The following is an 876-nucleotide window of genomic DNA, read 5'->3' on the forward strand; positions in this document are numbered from 1 at the left end:
TGGTGGTCCAGATCGCTGTACACACCGGTACCTCTAATACCCAATAGCACGTCCTCTTGGATTGATGCATGCCTGTATTCGTCGTGGCATACTATCCACAAGTTCATCAAGGCACTGGTGGTCCAGATTGTCCCACTCCTCAACGGCGATTGGGCGTAGATTCCTCAGAGTGGTTGGTGGGTCACATCGTCCATAAACGGCCCTTTTCAATCTATCCCAGGCATCTTCGATTGGGTTCTTGTCTGGAGAACATGATGGCCACTCTAGTTGAGAGATGTCGTTATCCTGAAGGAAGTCATTCACAATACGTGCACGATGGGGGCGCGAATTGTCGTCACAAAGAAGAATGCCTCACCAGCATGCTGCCTAAATAGTTGCACTATCGGTCGGAGGATGGCATTCACGTATTGTATAGCCGTTACAATGTCTTCAATGACCACCAGCGGCGTACGTCACCCCACATATTCCACCCCAAAACAGCAGGGAACCTCCACCTTGCTGCTCTCGCTGGGTAGTGTGTCTAAGGCGTTCAGCCTGATCAGGTTGCCTCCAAACAGGTCTCCGACGATTGTCTGGTTGAAGGCATATGCGACACTCATCGGTGAAGAGAACGTGATGGCAATCCTGAGAGGTCCATTCGGCATGTTGTTGGGCCCATCTGTACCACGCTGCATGGTGTCGAGTTGAAAAGATGTTCGACGCCATGGACGTCGGGAGCGAAGCTGCGTATCATGCAGCCTATTGTGCACAGTTTGAGTCGTAACACGTCGTCCTGTCTCTCTGTATCTCCTACATGTCCGAACAAAATCCCTTTGGTTCACTCCGCGTCGCCTGGACACTTCCCTAGTTCAGAGCCCTTCCAGGCACAAAGTAACA

This window comes from Schistocerca americana, chromosome X (assembly GCF_021461395.2).
Source record: "Schistocerca americana isolate TAMUIC-IGC-003095 chromosome X, iqSchAmer2.1, whole genome shotgun sequence".
Taxonomy (NCBI): domain Eukaryota; kingdom Metazoa; phylum Arthropoda; class Insecta; order Orthoptera; family Acrididae; genus Schistocerca; species Schistocerca americana.